Here is an 8,428-nt window from a genome sequence, read left to right as displayed (position 1 = left end):
TTAAATAATCTAAATTGTATATGTATTTTATATTTATGAATATGTTGGGTAAAACATGGGTAGATGAATGATGAGAGATGAAAGATGATACGAGTGAACATTGGCAGCTTAGACTTAGTGCCTAATAAATAACATCGACAACTATGAACTTAGTGCCTATTGGATAAACATTGGTAGTTATGGACTTAGTACCTGTTAGATAAACGTTGGTAGCTATGGACTTAGTACATGTTAGATAAACGTTGGTAGCTATGGACTTAGTACCTATTAGATAAACACTGGTAGCTATGGATTTAGTACCCGGTGAATGAACTTTAGCAGCTATGGAATTAGTGCTTTACAAACGAGCATTGATAGTTATGGACTTAGTGCCTGTTGTATAAACCTTTGAAGCAATGGACTTCAGATTGAAGGAATGTAGGATAAATGATTCTTAGGGTTGACCCTTAATAATAAAGAAGATATTGGGGATGAGAAATTGGGTTAATTGTTTGATGATTAAACATAATAATTATATTATTGTGGGTTGAAACCCTATGTACTCACCAGGTTTCCGAACCTGACCCACTCAATTTATTTATATCACATGTGTTGATATGAATTCACATTACACTGAGAGATTGAGATATAAATCACCAGTGATAATGAATGTAAGTTTTGTTTATGCTTATGTTTCTGTATTGACGATGATATCCCAAATGTTTTAAATGAATAAAAATATTTTTCTTCGGAAATGCTTTGATAACGTATTTATCATGTTTTATTGGGAACAAATTCCGCAACATTTTTATTAAAAGAGGTACTGTGATTGTTATAAAGCATAAACAAAATCGGTTTTTTCTAGCCGTGAAAATCAGGATGTCACAGTTAGTATCAGAGCATTAGTTTAAGCAAACTAGGAATAAAGATTTATTTCTAGACTTAAATTTAGAATGTTAAGTGATGATCGTGAGGAGTGTATCTAATATATTTTAGGAAGTACGTCTGAATAGACATAAACACTAGCTTAATTAGGGAAGATGCCAAAGATGCTTTTATGTGCTTAATAATTTGTGATGCTTTATACTATCGTTTGATCGGACCTATGGTCTATTGCCGACCAGATCTGAAAATTTTATATGTTTAGATTTCTAAACATTTAATTACGATATTAGAACTGACATTTTTTTTTGAGGTAATAAGGAGGAATATGCGCCTAAACCTTCCTATATCATTATTCTCATCTCGATACACCAAACAACTGCTTTGGTCGGTAGAACATCATGGTGAAGACTCGTAGTCAATTAAGTAAGTGGAGGAAATGAGAAGGCTTATGATACTGAATAGTACCTATAAGAAGATATCGTAAGAGTGATATCTTGTCTTTAGAATGTGTCTAATAAATAATACGTCTAGTACGAGAGAAGTACACTTTCTATTAGCAGAAAGAAAGATTTTTTTTTATAATCCATGAAGTTATCCCATCGTCTGACATTTCCATCACCAACCGAGTTCAAGTAGAATTGATGATCGAAGATACGCATGGAAGAAGTCCTAGTAGAGTTTAGAGAAAATTATATGATTGTTTGGACACATTTGTATGTGTTAAAATTGTTTTTGTGGTAATAACTTGGAGAACTATGAGACAACACTTGGGACGAGTATGAGTAGGTGTGAAAGGTAGTAGAGGCCTATACTACCGGAAGCACGAGACTCACGCTTGGATCAGGGAAAGTCACAAGGAACCTAGGGATTCATATACTCCATAAACATAAGGGTAAAAGACTTGGATTCCCTTTCTTGGGTCTAAAGCTCGTTTTCTTGCAAATGGACCTTTTTTTGACAACTTAGGTCCCTAAGGTTCGGTATAAGACATATTAGTCTTCAACTCTAGAGCTTAAACCTTATAGTATTTCATAATGTTCTATTTTAGACCAGTATTATGAGTTGACGCTTATAATAATACTTGGATATATATATTTGATATTTATTTTATATATTAAAATGACGTAACTAAATAATGACTATATTAATAAAAATAATTGGGGGGGGGGGGGGGGGGGTCGTGAAGTAGACATACATCTTACTTATCATAGATACTAATATGAACTTAATGAATAAGGTTAAAAAAAAGTTCTACTGCAATGATGATATTGTAGGGAGGTCATGTAGAAAAATAGCTCGATGCTAGAACAATAAACACTTCACACCTCCTATTCTTCATACTTTCTCAATATGAAAAATGCATCTTTCTTGATTGGCTCCACATTAAGGAATTTGGTTAATTTTGTTAAATGAATGTTTTGTATCAATTTATTTGACTATTAAAGGGATGAGCCCAATCTAAAATATGAACCATAAAAGAAAATGTCTACTTTTTGTCTACATTATTTCTCTATTTTTCCTTATTTAAGTAACTCAATCAAATGAATTTATCTTGATGAACAAAAAATATGTTACCTTGAAACCAAAGAAGAGTTCGACCCAATGCTTCTTTTTGTTATAGTTATCATGATTTGACATTCAAGGTATATTGATTTTCCCCCAATAATCTATTTGAGTAAGTTAATTGTTTTAGTATAAAACATACCAAAAGAAGACATACACATAAACATGGTAACAATATAACATACATCAAATATCCTATGTTTCTGTGCAGTAAATGTCTTGTTGATTTCTCCTTTTAACATACAATTATTGGTTTCATTGTTAACTTGAATGATTAGTCATTAAATGAGATGGATATGATGAGTTATATAGTACTAAATTTACCGTAAAACTTGATATCTATCTCATCAACTCATTTAATGATCAAACGTTTATTTCAACAATAAAAATGGAAAAATATGTAGTATTGGGAAAGAAAAAAGCAGGAAATGAGCTGACGAGATGGATATGATAGACACATAAAATATATTTAAACAATTTTAAATTTCTAATAAACATTAGAAATGATGAAGATATTGCTAGTTTATGCAATTATTGTACTCTTCGTTAGATGAATTTCATATTTTAAAAATATACAATTTCGCAGGATATAAAGTTATACGGTAGACGTAACATTATATAACTCAACATATTCATATCATCAACTCATTTAATGGCTAAGCATCTCGGTCAATAACGAAACTGGTAAAATGTGTGTTATAGGGAGAAAATGGCTAGATCATCACTTTTATCGGTAATTCATGTTTTTCGTCAAAAAAATTTAGTTTGAGACTTATTCGTAAATTAAGGTAAAATAATAGGACTTTAATGTGTCTAGGTCTGTAACAAAACCGGTAAACCGGAAAAAATATCAAATCGTCACTTTTACCGGTAATTTATATTTTTAAGTATAAATTTTTTGTTTGACAATCATTCGTAAATTAGAGTAAAATAATGATGACTTTAATGAAGATCCCCTATATTTGTTTGAATGGATCTGTTTGATCCGATACAAACAAGTGAATCCTAATTGATTTTGCTTTTCAAAACATGAATACAAATAGTCTAAACTAAATTAAAATATTATCTTAACCAACCAAACTGTAATTCAGTTTGTTCAGTTTTTACTATTCGGATTTCAAGATTCAATTTTTTTTATAAAAAATATATAATTTTAATATTTACACACTAGATTTTTAAAGTTTAAATCCAAAAAAATTCTTGTGATGTCATCTTATTTAGGTGCCAAGTTTTGCAAGCCTTTCAACACTTGAAACGCATGTAAAAGCTTATTGTGTTATTCAGAGGTTCGAGAGGGAGTGGTGTTGTGTATGCTAAGCTGTCATATTATTTTTTTACATTACATGTAAGCTAGCATAACATGGTGCTAGGGAGTGGTGTGCATTAGCATGCCTTTGGAAAAACAAAACAAAACAAAACAAAATCAGCCAATCACAAAAAGCTAGACACTCACTCTCCTCTCTCATTTTGCTAAGCAGCCGATGAGTGGACCTTGGCACATCCTCTTAGTGCACGCTAAGGCATGGGCAAAGCTTTCTTAGGGCCAGAAAGGGGGCCCCCCTCCCCCCCCCCTGTCTGATTTTTTTTTATTTTTTTTTATTTTTTATGTTAGAAGTAGTCATTATCCTTTAATTTTTTTTATATATTAGGCTTAAAAGTATAAAATTTATGTTGTGGCCCCCCTACTCTTCAATTTTTATACATAATATACTTTCAGCCCCAAAAATAATTGTTCATGCTCCACCACTGTGGTAGGAGGCCGTGTTCAAAAGATGCTAAGGGTTTGGCGAGGGTAATGTGCATGCAACTCCCTACAGTTTAAAGATATAATGTCTAAGGATGTAAAGGGTCTTATTATCATTTTCCTTCTTTAAAACCTAGAATCAGCTTGATAATTTTGTAGATTTAAATATTATTGAAGTAGGTAATGACAACTAAACTTAAATGGTCCGGCATGGACATAATCTTGTAAAACATGAACAAATGTTATATCATCTAATTTGAATCGTTAACCGCTTACCACTAAATTTCTAAGGAAATTAAATAATCTAACCATTTTTTTGGGTTTTATATATATATATATATATATATATATATATATATATATATATATATATATATATATATATATATATATATATATATATACAAAATCACCATATATTCTGGAATGAGTCGTTCCATAACAAATTCTGGATTAATTTTCGGGTGGCCCACCCATTTTATTGGGTCTGGAAGGCCTATTCCAGAGGACCCGTATATGTTGCAGATCGGGTTTTTGAATTTCAAAATCTGGAATATAATTTGAGGTGGCAACTTCATTCTGGATCGGCGCATTCCGATTCCGACGCTCCGACTTGACACCCATCTCCAACATGGAAGACGAGCACTACGACCCCATTATTCTATATGTATGTTCTTCGTTTTCTACTATTACTTACTGTCGACGAATGTCTCGGTCAAATTACACCATATTATGGATGTGTTTAAACAATCACTTAATGAGTTATCGGTCGATGATGCAGTCTGTGTATGTCTGCTATACCTATTAGAGAAGGGTTTCAATGGACGTTTGGCTAAACAACTTGTTACTGAAGAATATTTCTCTTTCCTATCCAACCTTGATGAATTCAACAGACATAATGTCGTCTATTTTATAACTAGATGTGAGACCAATGTATTACATGAGTTTATATATATATATATATATATATATATATATATATATATATATATATATATATATATATATATATATATATATATATATATATATATATATATATGAAATTTTAACAATTTGAGAAGTTTAAATTTATAAGAAAAATAAGAAAAAATTTAAATTATTAAAATTAATGAGGCTTTAATACATTGAATACATTACATATATAAACTCTTCTAATAAATACCTTACATATATAATATCTTACGTATTAAATGTGGAATTTTAATTTAATAAAAATGAAAAATACAATAAAATGACAAGTGGAAAATAGAAAATTCAAAAATTATAGAAAATGTCATGTGTCCAAATGAAGGAGAAGAGGACACGTGGCAATTTTTTTTTGATTTATTAAGGAAGATTACTGATTAATTAAATTACCTATCATTATTAATATTTTTTTAGAAATTTAATTTTTAACTACTCTTTTATGTGGCAGATATCCATGGGGAGGATAATTTGGGATCAATTTTACAAACTATATATTGTGTTGAATAAGGTTGAGAATCTTATACATCCAAAAGAACCAAGAGAGAACTAACCTCAAAAATTGACCTACACCCTATATGAGTTTTTATACATTTTAAAGGTAAGTATATAATGACAATTTTATTATTTTTTGTTTGCTAACATTCTAACTATTTTTTATTTATTTGTTTGCTAACATTTAGATATGGATTCTTGAGACTTTTCCGGTGAGTAGTTTATTTGGTACCTGACAACAAAATGTGATCCATCGGGCTGTCGCATGATCAAAACATAGGTCGTTACAAAAGACTCACTGCAACTAGTTTTTACTGATAGATGACGTATGGTTACTTTATTATTTAATTATTTACTAAATTTATAATTTATGTTTATTTATAACTTTATAATTTTGTTAATAGGGTAATAGACTCGTACCGAAGTTGGAGCCGGCGGAAAATGAGATGCGTGCTAAATGGTGGGTTGTTAGCTCGGCATGGATTGATCTCCCTAAATTTCCAAACCCTGAAGTTTACCGGGAACCTTCCCTAACACCATCACCCAAAAACTCCTTGACCCATGAGCATCAATAAAAGAAGGCATAAATATATGATCCATCTCACGAGGTCAATCAATTAAAAAATGAAGGTTGTCAATGTCGCGATCAGTTGCAATCTCAGGAGAAGCGTTTAGCAGAGCATGGTGCTACTTTAGCCATGGTTCTAAAACTTATCAATAAGACTCTCGGAGACAATGTTGGTACCTCGGAGGGGATGGAGGTACATTTTTATTTATTTCATCATTATTTATGATCGTTATGTTTTTGCACTGTTTACAAGTATACATTATTGAACTGTATAGTGATACTACAATAAAAATGAGTCATATGAGCATGATTATGTATTAAGTAGCCCCGAAAAGCCACTGAATGTCGGCCCTAAACAACCGTTGAATGTTGGCTCTGATCAACAGTCTGCAGTTATTCACCTGTCGGATTTAATAGAGATTTCATGGGATGATTACAGAACATCGATGAAAGCACCTCTTAGGTATTCAAAACTCCAAAGAGTTATGTCTAGATGGTATAAGTCGTCATGGATACAAAATGAAGAAGAAAGATGTTACACGACAACAACCAGCAACGTTGGACAATCTTGTAGATCCTACTATACACATTGTATATAAAGAACGGGATGGTTTGTTGTTGTGTGCTCACAATTATTTGACCAGTTTGTTATGCTTGAGTTTCAGATATGGTTATATGTGGATAGTCATGGAGGATGGTTGTCATGTGATGTAAGTATTATAATTATTTGATTATTACGTACTACGCTTCTAATAATAATACTTACTTTACTAAAAAAATTAATTGGCAGCATAACATGATATGTATCTCATTACTGCTAGAGCGTAGAGCGGATGATGCTTGGTGGATGGTGCTGTCGTCAGCTTTCAACACTGATGCATATGACTGGAGTGACATGGCTAACATATCCTTTTACCCAGCTTGGGTAGAGTGTGATACGGTATAATTTTGTTTGGATTATATTATCTGAGTATTTATAAAATAATTAATTATTTCTATCCTTTTTTGTAGCTTTACATCCCAATCAACATACCACAAGTTCATTGGTTTTTGGGTATTTGGATTTTAAGACATTCAAAATGGCTATATACGATTGATATAAGCATATTTAGTTATAAAATTCATGCATTATCTCAATAATTTATGTTGTTTTTGTCTCAAATAATGAACAAAAGATACTTAATTAGTTTAGAATATCATTTCAGCAACAAAGACATGATCGGAAAGAAAAGGAAGCAGATCTAGCGATTGGAAGGTTGGATCTTGGATTTTAAAGAAAGAAGGATGTTGGTGGATAGATTGACCCCTCATCAGTGTTTTGGACATATGTCATGACTCATAACTCCGATTGATGAGATTCAAAATGTTCTGAAAACTAGACACAATTTCGGAAGACTTTCATGTTTTGAGAAAATGTTGATCCCAAACAAACTCGATGAGTTTGGGCCCTCCAACTCGACGAGTTGATTAGAAGATTCCCGATAAATTAGTGCCTTGCCGTACACGCATTTTAAGTAGAAAACTCGACAAGTTTTTTCATAAAACTCGACGAGTTAAGCTGTTTTTCAGAATCTGTATATAGATCATTTTTCATTTGAAATGTAACTTTGGCTGGAGGTTTTTGATGACTTTTGGAGGCCAGAGAAGTTCTTAGAAGCTGTGGTTTTCAAAATTCAACTAGAAGATTGGAATTGAAGAGATCAAAGGCATTAAACTATTACTTTTCTCTTAATCTTTGTTTTGAATCATGTTTATTATATTAGATTTCGAGTTTAGGATGTTATTTGTTGTAGTTATGAGCTAAAAACTTCATACTTCTGTCTAGATTAGATGATCTTATGAATATGGTTTGATTGAGTGGCTTGGATTATATAGATTTGGTTATTTATCTTGTTATGCTTATTAAAAGACCCTTATGTGTTAATGATAATTATTTTCTGCTAATAAACAAGTATATTGAGTTGTATGAACATCTTCTTGATTGCTTGAATCTTATGGTTTTGTGAAAACAAGGTTGTATACTTGTATGCCTAGTATTAGTGAACATGAACCTAGGGTTAACTATAAAATAAGTAAGTCAATGTGTGAGCATGTGTGATGACCAACCACATATGGGTTAATAGAATGACCAATTTGGTTAACTAATATTACAAAACTTACTTGATTTGAACTAAACACTAGGAAACTTGTTAGTTTAATTAATTGGACACTGTTTGAATTAACTTGTT

Source organism: Lactuca saligna, chromosome 5 (genome assembly GCF_052625555.1).
Source record: "Lactuca saligna cultivar CGN05327 chromosome 5, ASM5262555v1, whole genome shotgun sequence".
NCBI lineage: Eukaryota > Viridiplantae > Streptophyta > Magnoliopsida > Asterales > Asteraceae > Lactuca > Lactuca saligna.
This window is presented reverse-complemented; position numbering follows the sequence as displayed.